This window comes from Sylvia atricapilla, chromosome 1 (genome assembly GCF_009819655.1).
Source record: "Sylvia atricapilla isolate bSylAtr1 chromosome 1, bSylAtr1.pri, whole genome shotgun sequence".
Lineage (NCBI taxonomy): Eukaryota > Metazoa > Chordata > Aves > Passeriformes > Sylviidae > Sylvia > Sylvia atricapilla.
In genome coordinates, this window is record NC_089140.1 from 30,709,020 (window position 1) to 30,722,847 (window position 13,828).

A 13,828-nucleotide genomic window follows, 5' to 3' on the forward strand; every position below is an offset into this window, starting at 1 on the left:
CTTTCTGTGACTGCCTTCTGTGCACATTCTGGACCACCGTGTGTTTTAATGAATTTCCACTCTTTCTTGTAATGGAACACTGTGAGGCAAAGAGTAATGGTAGCAGGGCTGAGCAAGCCCCTGTTTCCTCCCCAGGCCTACACAGGACTGCATTATGTTATGTCATGCTTCTGATAATGTCCTAGTCAGAGGAATGCCACATGTTACAGAAACAGCTCTGCCATCTGCTTTGGCCAGGTGTGTTCACTGAACCTCAGTTACATCACTTTACAACTGCCTCACTGTTTCCTTTTTTCCACATATATTCCTTCCCATCTGTCCCCTAAAATATTCACACACTTTCTCCTGATTAATAGGTGGCGTTCATAACATATATTTTCTCACTAGTCTTTATTGTAAATTTCCATAGAACATGTCCTATTCCTCTTCTTTTCTTCAATGATCCAACAAACTTCCAATCTTGCACATTCAATTCTTCTTGCTTTAGGTGACATTCAAGCAATACAGTGAATTAAAAGAGAATAGGAAAGAGAAGATGTAAATGACAAGAGCAGAGTAGCTGGGTGGGTTCCAGTTCAGAGGAGATTCTCATTTAAGTGCCTTAGGATCCAGGATTTGTCCTAGTTTTTTTCACACCAATCTGTCACACTTGTCCTGACAGCTCAGCAAAGGAATGTTTAAAAAAATTCTTCAGTAGCTTGATCCAGTTTGAGGACTTTGTATGCTACAAAAGATGACAGAAAATCTGAAGAAGAGTTTTGGAAAGTCTGTTAGGTGTCTTCAAATAACTTGCTTAATGTTATATGGAAATAATAAGAAAAAGAAATATATTTTATAAGCTACAAAGTGTAAAGATTGTTCTTATGTTCTGAAAGAAATACCTGAAAATCCAAAATTGAGACAAATCTGTTCATAATTTCCAAGGAAACAGTTTCATTTAATTAAATAATTGTTCGGTTGCCAGACATAGTATGGGATTTAAACTTTGAGTGGACTTTGTCTTCACATTTTTCCTTGTCCTGCAGAAGATATCAGTCTGAGGGCAAGCTTGCCTTTCATTCGTGTTGTCTTGCAAGGTTCTTTTATGAGTCTGGTCTGAAGTCTTACCCTGCAAGTGAGTTCTGCACATTAATTTTATAGTACCTCAGAAATCAGTCTTCAGCAAATTCTACCTCACTCAGAACTGTTACCTGACATCATCTAACATTTTCTGGACTTTTTAGGATACATTTGAAATGCTGATGTTCTTTAGATATTTTATAAGGGCTTACCTTTAAAACATGTATTTAAAGGTGAGTGCAGAGCATACAGTCTTTTCTTTCTAACTAAGATAAGTACAAAAATTATCTTATTTATATCACAGCATTAGCCCTGCAGGTTGACAAGGAAAGTTTTAAATCTTGTGATTTAGATCCACTAGCATTTTCTCTTGCAGGTAAGCCAGTTTAGGAGGTTTCCACTGTTGTTCTTTCTCATATATCCCAACCCCTTGGATTACTGCCCATATCACGCTGCTTGTCCACTGCCTTGTGGGCTGCACTGTAAGGTGGATCAGGGAAATCACCCAGGTTTAAAAAAGAAGTATAAATTGATCCAATATACCATGTGCATCTAAAAATATTTGCATAGGAGTAGCCAGCAGTAAAATAGAGATGAAGTGAATGACCAAGAAATAAAAAATTGAAGGTTTTTTGTACAATCTTTGTATGATCTTGCTATAGAGAAGAGCTTTGTCTGTGTTTAGTAGATAACCCCTCATAACTGTTCAATGGACTTGGAAAGCTGTGCTGGAGCATCCAAAACACATGAAAAGTGTCATCAACTGATAAAGAGCCATAAAGATGTAACTCCATAAGAGCAGCAACAACCAAGAATCAGCCACTTTGGAGAAATTATAATGGAACAATACATTCTCAAAACTGAACAGACAGTAACAGAATCTTCACCAAGCTCTCCTGAGATAAGTACAGAGCAACAACTATGTTGTTTTTGTAATGAAATCAATAAACTCAGTTGATGTGACTGAGGCCATATAATCACCGAAACCTTTGTATGATCGTATTCTTGTGTTTCAAACAATAAACTAGCAAAAGCATCAGTAATGACATTGAAAGGATATGTCTAGTTCAGGAGGTGTTGCATGAAAACAAGATTATTTTCTAGTTTTAAATCTATCTGTAATGCCTTAAAATGTCTTGAGTTTTAAATTAGAGTATTTTAAAATTAAATGCCCAAAAAAGCTTTTTTGTTGTTTATTATAAAGGCCCATATATTCCCACATGATGAGATCAGAATGGCACATTTTCATGTGTCATTTTCATGCACCAGTGATAGGCTTACTCATCAGATCATGAGAAATGGATTCTATTGAGTTATCTTTTTTAATTATAGATACTGTAAGGGAGTAGATAATAAGCAAATTTCTGCTTGTGTGAGGTGGAGATGCATTCTAGGACTTTGATAACCAAGATCACTCTTTTGGATGAAACAGCTAGTTGAAAGACATACAGCAAAGAAAATCCTGGTGGCCAGTATTAAATTTTGTCTGATTTGAGCAAAATCATGTTCAAAACTACATGATATTTAAGAGTGTGCTATTTCTTCAACAATAACAGCACTGCTTGCATCACTTTAATAGTTGTGTGAGACTCAGGAAATAGATCCAAAATAAGTACATTTTATTAGCAGAAACTTCAGTCAGTAAAATGGATAACCCTCTCTTTTGTAAAGGCTCCCTGCAAGGCCATCTTTAGTTTGAGTAGCTTGTTAACAATAAATGCTGGAATTTTCCTTACAAAAGGACAGAAGGCCAAGTGATGGCTTGGCAAGCTGGTATAAACCACATCACAAGTCGGAGCTACAATAAGATCTAAACAGAGCTGGATGCTTTAGTTCCTGCTGAAAAAAAAAATGATCCCCATTATGAAAAAAGTTATTACAATTGGGAAACAGTTCCTGGTTCCACCCAGGAGATGCTTAAATTTGGATTTTCACATTTCTTGGACTGCTGTTCAAAAATTTGATGACTGCTAAGGCTACTTAATTAAAAAATAATTAGAAAACACCATGAATTTTATGTCAGGAAATAAATTTGGAGGCCCACTGTACAATAATGAAATAGCTTGAAGTGTTATAATCCAGAAGTTCATGAATGAAAGCTGTAAGATTACATCAGGAATAGCTAAAAATGAAACAGATTCTGATTGGTATAAAAAAGCCAATACTTAATAGTGGCTACCACACCAACTTTTAAACTACCTTGCCTGTATTCATGTGTATCTTTAAGCATTGCTTTTCCAGATTTCCTTAATGCTCTGGCACTGCAAGTTTTGATATTAAAAGCTAATGTAAAAAAAATTGCTAAACCCATACATTTTCAGACGTAGGAAAAAGGAGCAGAGAGACAGGTAGGTATGTATTTCTATAAAGTATACATATCTTCTGGGCATGTATTTCTTGTACGTGGATGTAGCTTCACATCTATGTGTAAGACATTAGTGATGAGAAAGGAGTATAGCAAATACATATTCTAACACATGGAAGATAAGTACTGTTAATCTAAGCAATACATTTTGGAATAGCATGTGATTCCAGAATAGATTCATGGGCAACAAAATCCGGACTGACTCAATCTCAGCAGGTACAACAAGGTCCTTAAGCAATAACACATTGTCAAATACTCTCTCCATGTCACTTACACTGGAGAAAAACATTTTGCGATATATAAACATCTCTAAAAAGATACTTTGGGCTGTTTTTTCTACTGAAATGTGTCTTAATTCCTGTAAGGCATTATAAAGAATTCATGTGATGTCATAAAAATTCATTACTTCATAATGTTTTAAATGCATTTTTTTAATCCCTATGATTATATAGTATATACTGAACTATATATTGTGTGTTATGGGGAATGAGAATTTTCCTCTCAAATCAGCTTAAAGGTCTTACTTCTGGTTCTACAAGGCAAAAAATCCCCAACCCACTGCACTACAAATACATGTAGTCCTGGAGATATTAAACTTAATTGTGCATTAAGTTCAGCTTCTTAATTAGATAAACAGTGAACTGAGTACCCTGAACAATTTTGAGTGACAGCATTAGTGTATTCACGTTTTTCATAGATTTGTCTCCATTCACAACATGTCTGAGACTGGAAATCTTCTGTCCACTAGACTTCAACCACTACCTTGCTTCTAGTGAACAACAAAATTATTTTAAAATCTATTTCTAGCAGCTCTGCTAAATGACACTGGCCCACTCTTATTTTTGAGAGAATGGAGCTGCTTATTTTGTTTGGAAAAGGAGTCACTTGTGAAGAGCCTGAGATCAGCTGATATAAAGAAATTCTGGAGCAGGTTGCAATAATGTTAGAAATATTGTCAAAACAAGTCTGTGACCATAATTGTATGCTTGGTCTATAATGATGGATTGCTCATCTTAAGGAAGGTCACTGCAAGTGGGAACATTATACAGATGGCCAGGTTCAGTGGCCATGATCATGTAAGCATGAGCCCTTCTTTTTTTATTTATGAGCTGAAAATTCATCCTAAGGTTTTCCATTGTCAAGTGTCTACCACAAATGTTACAACATGGTTGCCAACATGGTCTTGAAGGTGAACCTCTGATGCGCTGTTGTTGCCAGAAGGATGCCGCAAAATCTTGATCTCTTAAATAAGGATTCCAGTGCTTCTGGCTCACTTTCACAAAAAACAATGACTCAAGCTGAGCTCAGGCTCTGATTGCAGCCTGCTATTACAGAACTGTGTGTTAGCAGTCATATTCTTAGATATTCCCGCAATCATCTGTCAATCAAAAGCCTATTATGGAAGAAGTGATGATGCAAACCCAAAAAACATTCACTTAAAAAAAGCCAGATTCTGGCTTGTCTAAAAATGAAAGGCTACATTTGGTTTCCTTTAGTTTTTGAAGCGCTTCTGAATCTGAATTGCCTTTTTTGCACTCCTTTTAAAAGAGTATTCCCATTCTTGCTTACACTGAAGACAACTGAGAAATATGAGCTGTTCCAGTTTTATCTCTTAAGCTTTCCTGAATTAATATTGGTATCAAGTCTGCCTGGAGACATCACATTAAAAACCTGTCTCATCTTGGAGGAAATTCTGAAGTGCTCCAAGAGAAGTAACGAGCACTGCTTCCTCCTCTCTGTAGCTACGTCTTTGAGAAACCTGCTTGCCCCCTCTAAATATTTTCCCAGCATACCAAGTACTTTTACAAGTTCAAATGCCACATCCCCTGATGTCATCTATAGTTTATTCTGTTTATTTCTGTCATCCTAGTTTACCTCATGACAAATCTGATCTCATTACTTCATTTATGCAGGTCGATTATGAGTGCTCGTTCAGATACTAATTGGAAAAAAAATTAGTTTATCAGACTTTCTGGACAAAGCCATAAAATTAGCCCTAACTGCAGATTTTAGTCTTTCCTAAATTCTGACAGATGAAAACTTAGCTCCTTGTTCTTTCCAGGGCCGATCTCAAAACCAGTACAGCTCTCTATGAAGCAGGATACCTCTCTGATCCTTGTGTAAGCCGAACTAAGCCTTCACATTAGTTCTGTACACTCCTGTCAACTTTAGCTATGAACATAATATATGCAAGGTCAAGTGTAGTCAGCACAACTTAATTTAATTTCAAATCCCAGGCCTAAATACCCCCCAAAATTCCTGAGTATGGTGGCCATACTGGCAGGCATTAGTGTGTTTGAATTAGGTTTGAAGTTGTCAGGATATATTAGTTTAACACTGGTGCTGGGTCTGAGCTGGTGGGGTTATGGACTCACTGAAAATGTACACCGAAATTACTTCTACCATATGCCATACTGTTTTTTACACAACGTATAACAAGGTTTAGAGAACTGAAAGTATGCATAAATCTTCACAGTAATGTCTGGTGTCAGACTCCCCTCCATTGCATTCAATGTCAAAGAGATTTTTGTCTTTATGGACAGGTCTGAGAACTTGGGGGAAATACTTCACTTCTCAAAGTCTAAGAATGATTTAGCTCAATTACTATTAGAAATATTTTCAGAATTAATTTTATCCAGTACACTTAAAGACCTTTTTTTAAAGTAGGGATGGATTCTGGTAAATTATATGTTTCTTTCTGGGAGCAAACCAGTGTGAGTTTAGCTGGGAACACAGAGTCCAGCACAGACAAGATTGCTGTTTTTTGCTATGAAGTTTTGATTCCTAATATTTATGAGAGAGTTTTTTTATATCAGAAACTCTGAAACCAGTACTCATCTTCATTGGAGCTCACTTCTTACTCAAAACTAAGGCGAAGGAGCCATAACCATGTGCTAACTGTGGTCAAAAAGAAGACATTTTGAGCCATGTAAAATTGAGTGGCTTGACAGACAAATCCTACTTCTGGGGAAGATGCCTATTTCCAAGGATGATTCCTAGGAAACCAATTTTCTTGTGTTTCCTCCTCCTGTACTTCAGAGCAAATTTTGTGAAGTGCCATTTATCTGTTTCTCTGCTTAAAATACCCTTTTGGATATCAAGACTATAAATAAATATGAGACATAAATATTTCATCAAAATAGTTTGGATTTAGGGCAAAACCTTTTCAAGAACTGGGATTGCATAGGGGGATGGAATTTATTTTCACTTTATAAGGCAATGTGTTTTGTTTAGTGATACTGCTTACTGATCTCCTCAAAAACCATGTGGTGGCACACAAGGGTGACATTTGGGATATTTGATGCTATGAAAAAATATTTCCCAATATTAGCTAGATCCTGTCAGTTTAGCTGTCTCTAAACATCCCCTTCTGGGACTGTAGCTGGACTGGCACCAAGTCAAGAGTGCAGACTGTACTATATAGCTAAAAATGAGCCCCCAAACTGAGCATTGAAACTCTGGTTCTTGTGAACACTTGGTTCTCATAACATTTGGTCATAAAAACTTACTTCTCAGCTAGAAAAAACAAAACAAAACACCCTACAGTTTGGAATTTTCATGGTATTTTATGAAACTGTAATGGGCTTATTTGCTTCTCATTATATACCTGATATGTTTTTACTAATAACATCTATTTTGCATCAATAGTTAAGAAAAATAATTTAATGGCTTGGTAGGAATGAAATGGTAATAAAGGAAAAGAAAATGAAGAAACTGCTTGCTGGTGGAACACCCCACCACAATTATTATTAATTGTGAACCATGTGATTTGGCAACCTTTTGATTTACCAGCAGCGTCCACTCCCTTGTAAATTCTAGCTGGCTTTCCCATACATTATTACGTGGATTCCTTGCAACCACTTCCCTTTCTGATTTTCCAGAGACAGAGTATAAAGTTTCCCCAAATGCCAATAAAACATGAAATCCTATTCCACTCTTTAGGTTTCCTTTGTATAGTCATCTTCTAAAATAAGAACAACAAAAAAGATCTGAACATTGCTCTTTTCTATTTTTACCTTCATTCAATAGTTGCTACTCTTCATAAACATCACAGGTTTTGTTTCAATGTCTGTATGTTTTGGGGTTTTTAAACTGTTGGCTCTAATACTGAGAAAAATTGTAAGTATTTCCTTGCTTCTAAAAAAACCTATGAATGAATATGTTCCACTTCATCTTGATTTTGTTTACAGACATACTGTGCCATATAACACAGATGTCTATAGGTGAATGAAGCTTGAATAAAGCATGTTAAGTAAACCACATTTAGCATGTTAATTTATGGGTAAAAATAAACTAAAAGCAATGTACAAATACAGTTCTGCTTGCAATGTCCTCTACTTGTCAAATGGATAGCAAGAATGTAACATTGTTGGCTGAAGGCATAAAAATGTGGGCTATTTTCTGATCAATTTATTTGAAAAATAATTCTGGGGGAGGAGAGAAAGGCTGAGTGTGGGTGGGTGGTTTGCAGCACACTCCATCGTCTATAATTCTCCGAGAGGAAACACTTTTGCAGGACACTGGCATGTAAGAACCTGAACACACACGGCATTACGTCATTCCCATTAAGTTATTTCAACTTCGTGGAAGGCTGCTCAGCTTAGCACTTGGACTCTTGGAGCTGGAAGAATATAAACATTCATTAATTTCTAGAAGCTGCTGCAACCATGGTTACTTCTCATGAGGCTGGCAGAGGGAAACCAGTGAGATAAGTATAGTTCTAATTAATAGTTGAGAAATGAAAAACACCTCATCATCCCTTTGGGGACAGTGGTTACATACCCACCTAGAGCATGATTTCTCCTGCTTTCCTGGGAGGAATTAGGGACTGAGCCTGGGAGTGCTCCCACTGTTGCTCTGTTCGAAAAGGAGCATACCTGTGTGTCCTGAAGGAGGATGCAACCAAGTTATCATTGTCTCTTGGAGAAGGTAGATATGTAGGTAATCAGCAAACTAAATTTAAATAAGAGAGGGATATTCTCCAGGTAGTTATGTATCTTTATGAACTGAAATAGATGTATACATGTACATGTTTCTCAAACCATGAAATTATTTCTTGAAGATATTGCTATCTGAAAAATGTCAGAGGCCGCATTTCAGCCACATTTGAAGATTTTTCACAGCACAGGAGCAATCTGCTAGTGCTGTCAATTCTTCCCGAACCCATAAAGTCAGTCCAGTAGTAACTCTTGCAATTGCTACTATCCTCATGGTAAGCAGCGCTAATTCCCAGTTCCTTCCATTACTCTTGTCTCAGACACTAAGCCATTGTGCATTATTTCTCTTCCTCTAAAAATGCAACAACAACCAATTGGCAGCTTTTGGGGACAGAAGTTTTCAGCTGGTGGTTCTGTGTGTCTGGTTACGTGACAGAGCCCACAGAGGTTCAGCTGCTTCGCTGTTTGCTCCTCAACCCTTGATCAGAGCTGGTTTCTTATCTTCTGATTTTGTCCCTTGGTAGTTGGGAAATACTAAAAAGCCCCTTTTGAGAACAAACTGTTCAATTTTAAGAAAGGGTTTTGAAGGCAGGCAGCATAAATACCCATTCGTATGTGTCTACTTCCTCTCTTGAAGTATAGGGGAGAGCTGGCAGATCATATGATTAGATTTTAGGTACTAAAATGAGGTTCTGATGATCATTTCTGAGCTGGTTCAACAACGAATTATAAAGTAAAATACTGACACATGCCATGGGGGAAGAGCTTTTGGGAATGTGCAAGTTGGACAGAAATTAACATAAGCCAGTATAAGGAAGACAACAATCAAACTTTGGGGACTTTGTTGGTGTGCAGCCAGCTCTGCTCCTGAATTACACAGGGGAGGTCATAATTATCTGTGACCATTCCCCAGGTCTCTGAAAACTCTTGAGTATTAGGATTAAGATAGTCAGAGAAGTAGTCTTATGAGTTCAGAGGGGTTTGGACAGCTTGGAAAGCTTTTTTTTCAGCTAGTGCAAGCGCTTCAAATTTGGCTGGCCTACAAGACATGCATGTTCACTGCTTTCCAGATGGGAGTACCAGAAAAAAGGGAATTACTGCTGGCTAGACTGGCATTTTAAGTGTGAACTGGGCATGCGGAAATGTGGAAGATAGACTTTCTTTGTTGGCTGGCTGGCTGGTAACTTCACACTTTGCTCTGGGCCTGGAAATAGAGAAGTCAGTGACGAGAACTTCACTGTGGCCCTTGGGGACATTACAAACCTTCTGTTGATTGGGAGCTGCTCTTAAGAAGTGCCCAGTGAGTCATGGCTACATCATGTTAATGGGCAGAACCTGACTCCAGATGAATGCCTTCTGGTTTTTTTATTCCTTTCAGTTTAGATTAGTTTCTTCTGACCTTTTCCATCACTGTGTTTGCAGAGCTGGATCACTGCCTGGCTGTCTGTGCAAAGATTTTATTAGGTTCTGCAGCATAGGCCTTGGAGTTTGAATAGTCTCAAAGTCAGAGAAAAAAGCTTAGAACAGGCTGCTTCACCATAGCAGGTGCAACAAGAAGATCTCTTCACACTTCATCCCAACATATCTCATTCCAAACTCACACTAAGAATGATCTTTTTTAAACAGTGGTCCACAAAATAATGGAATCAAAAATGAGCAATTTCTGACATAAGTGATACTACTTTGGCTGCATACACTTGCATGGAAACAAAATTTCAGTGTAGCTGTTCACAAATTTAGCTTTGGTTATGATTTGCTATGCTAAAAATCAGTTTCAAGATTTCTGTGTAATACAGTTAGTGGTTTTAGAGTTACACTTGTAGTGCTGAGTTGACAGTTGGACTTCATGATCTTAAAGGTCACTTACAACCTTGGTGATTCTATGAAGATTGCATAAAAATAAAACTTTTAAAAAAATATATACATATAGTCACAGATGGCTTTATTTTAATATGCAAATGTTTTCAATTCTTTAGAGGAAAAACATTGGTTAAAAATGAGATAAACATTACTAAAACTGTAAATACCAAGGCTAATATTAGAGGATAAGCAAACTTCTTTAACCAGAAAGACCTTCACTTGCAAATGAGCCATTACAGGATACCCAGACGTGACAATCAAACACACAGTCAGCCCTTTTTTGGGGTTGGTCATAAGCAGCTCACTCTAGACAGAATGAACCACAGCTTGGCTGATTTATGTCCAAAAAATTTCTTCTCTCCTAAAAAAGGATCCATGCTGTATGAAGTTGAAATAAAGAATATCAATGATTGCATTTGCATGTCATCCAGGATTTCCTAAATAATTGGAAATAGAAAGAAATCGTGTGTCATTTCCATACTATTTATATTTATCTAATTTTTTAAAATTCTGAATCAAATTATTTAAATATGCTTTCTCTTTCCATGGATTTTCCAATGGATTCCTGTCAGAATCTCTCCTGTCAGGGTACTGGAGCAGACATACCTTGGGGATAAACTAACACATGAATCCCATGCCCTAATATAAGAAAACGAAATGCATCTGATTATATTCAAGCATGATGACATAGAGCATCAGTCCATCTTATGCCAATGAAGAATTTTTCTGTGGCCTTTGCTTCCTATGAAGTTTTAAAATCCCAAGTGTGTGTTTCCTTGAGCTGCTTATTCCTGGAAATCATCTAATTGGCAGGAATTTTTCCTGATACTTAAGATAAATTAATATTTCTAATAATCATTATAATTAGTGTTCATTGTATGTGTATTTCCTCTCTCAACCTTTTCATCTTCAGTAATTTTTAAGATCTTCTTGCCAGTGCAGTTTTGTCAAACTCTGCATTTAGAGCTTAATATTTCCTTAGATTAAGTTTTCACATATCAAGAAATAATGTAAAAATGCAGGTATTTTATTTTCAAAGACAAGGAACCAAATTTTCAATGGAGAGAAGATGAAGGTAAATGAAGCCAAACAAAGCAACAGTCTGAATCATGTTGCTTTCTCTTCCCTTCATTGCTTCAGCATTGCAATTTATTCAGAGTTCCCACCTTTTCTTCTGGAAAAAGCAAAACATATACAACCTAAAATTTTCTCTAAAAAATGTAAATGCACACAGGAACTAGGGAATTAAAGTAACATAATATATTTTTACTTACAGATTCTCATAACAGATTTTAATAAAGCCTTTTTTGAATAACTCTGCCCAAAAGTGCTATCCATACTGGATGTGAAGAGAGTTAATGAGTACATTTGGAAAAAAAATCACTCATGATGACTACCGACAAAAAAACCCAGGGAAAGTTTAGTTTAACAAAGCATTTACTGCAAAGATTAACTGCAAATTGAGCTTGTTTATCTAAATATTAGCAAACTGTTAAAAAAGAACAAAGAACCTTGGAAAGCAGCCTTTAAATTAGGGACACACAATTTTGTATAGTAATATCACTGTTAATTGAAAATTAGGCAGTGTTATGGTTAGTTTAAATGACACAACTAGAAACTCTGGGCCTATGGCAAAGACACCCAAACCCAAAGACAGACAAGCTTTGCTTGATTATAATGATTACATCATGGTCATTAGAATTTAAACCGACTAACCCAAACACAGACATCATATCTTCATTTGATAGCTGCAGTCTAGTAAAGAGTGGGAAAGGATGTTTTGTATGGATTAGCCCAGCTGAAATGAAAACAGACATTCTTTTTGAACCTGTCTGGCATTGAAAATGAGAACTTAAAATCAGGCTGTAAACTGGTCTTGTAAAGCCAGAGACCTTTGATTCTTAAGGATCTGCACAGTGTTTTAGCCAGTCTTTGTCTTGCAGGAAAACCACCTCAGCACCCGGGTATGAGGCATCCTTATGTGCAGTCTATCACTGTGCAAGACGTTGAGTTTATATGTGGGAAAACATGAATATTAGCAATGTCGTCCTTTGTGCTCCCCTGCTAGAATTCCCTTTGAGTTTGTGACTCACTGTCAGCTGTTGGCTAAAAATAACTCTTTAGTACTTCTTGGACTTGTAGTCATTATGGTGACATGTTGAGATTACTAAGGACAGTATAAACACTGCATATTTAAAACATATTCTGTGTCAGTTAATCTTTAATTTTAAATTTGAAAGTGTGTGTGTGTGTGTGGAGGCATTTCACTGTCTAACATGAAGCATCCTTGTCACCACCTCAAACGAGTTGTGTTCTTGGTTCCCCATATACACAATGCAAAACCCCCCCAAAACCTCTGAGTCATGTTTGGTCTTTCGAACAGAGATGGAACCTTGACACTGAAAGCTTCCCTCCTTTTTTTGCTTTTTGAAGGTAACATTTGTCATATTCATAGAAATGAACACATGAAATACTTTTTGCTTTTTATATAATAAACGTATATAGAATAAATTGCAAGGATCAAGGACATTCCCATCCACACTTACAATATCTTTCTTCAGACATTGCATATAAATCATAATTGTTGCACTGATTTTCTGGGCGCTGGAACAAAGTAGAGGGGTAGGAAGGTCTTCAGAGCATTTCATTTGCCTATTTTCAGAGTAAGGACATTTATTATAGTGATGTTATCATTAATACTTTGGGAAAAATCACTCCTGGAATTGGGCACATCCAGGTTGTTAAAAAACAGTTGTCTTGCAATGAGTCATGCTGTTATGAAATATCCCACACCAGAGTCAAACAACAGAGTCAAATTTAACACAAAAGCATTTAACATTTAACAGGAGATGGCATTTCTCAGAAACTCCCAAAGATGCTTCACAGACAGACTCATCTTGTAATTGTAAACCAAAATCCCTGTGTCAGCTAGCATGGGCCTTACTCATTTCACCACTGTTACTTCAACTTTGGTTGAATTCTGCCATCTAGAAACTGTATATGTCTGTTTGACATGTTAAAAGTATGGAAAAGATAACTTTGAAGTGGACATCAGTACTAAAGTAAATATGGCTATTTCCCTGGCTGCCCTTCACAATCAATCTCAGATCTCAAGACTTTGCTATGTAACAAGGAATTCAAAATGCAGAATATTTCATGCTGAGCATCTAAGTCTTCTTAGAGGCATAGCACACTGGACTTTCATAATTATTAAAATTATATGAAGCTTTGTAATTTTATCCTTTCTTCCTTCCTGCCACTTTATTTTTAAAACTTTAAATATTTTATATCAGGGTACATTAAACACACAGCTTGAGCCTTCTATTGATCATTCAGTGTTTCCTCAAGTCCAGTCAAAATTTCAAGCCACAAATCAGTTAGCTAATATGGGGACACTGGAAATAATAAAAGACCTGTGAAAAAACTATGGACAAGATTGTCTGGCATGGTCTTGCAAGAGAATAAGGGACTAGAAAGTAGTACAAATTATAAACTGTATAATATATCCATAACATTTATCCAGTCTACATAATGCAGCAGAATATACAGACATATCTGCTTTATTTAGCAGTACTGTCACTATTTAGATTCTTGGTATGTTTGTGCA